Raw genomic sequence first — 1,193 nt, 5'->3', positions numbered from 1 at the left:
GCAGGGAGCCCGATGCGGGGCTCGATCCCAGGACCCTGGGATCATGACCTGAGCTGAAGGCAGACGCTTAACGACTGAGCCACCCAGGCGCCCCTCTAATGTCTTTAAATATCTATTTTTATATCCTGAGGATTCCCAACTTCATATCCTACTCTGGAGCTCTCCTCTGAACTCCAGATTCAAATATCCAACTACCTGCTGAATATTCCTACTTGCTTACATAAAAGGCATGCACAACTTATCCAAAACTGAACTCCTGATCTTTCCACTGAAACATGATCCTCCTGAATCTTCTCCATCTCATGAAATAGCAATACCCAAATTCTAGTTGTTGTTCAGTTCCCAACCTCATAGATACTCTTGATTCCTCTCTCTCTCTCTCTTACTCACACCTCAGATCCATCAGCAAATCTTGATAAGCCTTCCATTCAAAATATACCCAGAATCTTACACTTTCTCAGCATTGTACAGTAACTATTTGGCCTAACTATCTTCATCTTCCGTCCTTAATATTTACCACAGCTTCATAACTGTTCACATTTAGTCCAACCCCACAGCAGTAGAATAGTCTTGTTAAAACATCAGTCCAATTACGTCATTCTTCTGTTTGAACCCTCTAGCGGCTTCTCCCGTAGCTCCTCCAACAACTTCCTTCTCACTCTGAAAATAAGACACAGTCCGTACAAGAGCCCACAAGGCCCTACATGATGGGCTTTCTGCCTTTTACTTCTCTGATCCCATTTTCCAGTATTTTCCACCCTGTTTGCTCAACTCTGGGTTTGTTACTATGAATCATATTATATGTTTTCCTAATTTATCCTCATACTTGTCTGTCTTCCTCCACCAGAATATAAGCTCCATAAGGGCAAAGATTTTTGTAGGTTTGTTATAAATTTTTAGCACTGATAACAGTGCCCGACACATAGTAAGTACAAATAAGTATTTATTGAGTGAATAAAATGAGGAGGAGTCTTAATCTCAGGAAACAAACTGAGAGTTGCTGGAGTGGTGGGGGGTGGGAGGTATTGGTTGGCTGGGTGATAGACACTGGGGAGGGTATGTGCTATGGTGAGTGCTGTGAATTGTGCAAGATTGTTGAATCACAGATCTGTACCTCTGAAACAAATAATGCAATATATGTTAAAAAAAAGAAGATAGTAGGAAGGGTAAAATGAAGGGGGGGGAATCAGAGG

The sequence above is a fragment of the Phoca vitulina genome, unplaced genomic scaffold (assembly GCF_004348235.1).
Source record: "Phoca vitulina isolate PV1807 unplaced genomic scaffold, GSC_HSeal_1.0 scaffold11, whole genome shotgun sequence".
Lineage (NCBI taxonomy): Eukaryota > Metazoa > Chordata > Mammalia > Carnivora > Phocidae > Phoca > Phoca vitulina.
This window is presented reverse-complemented; position numbering follows the sequence as displayed.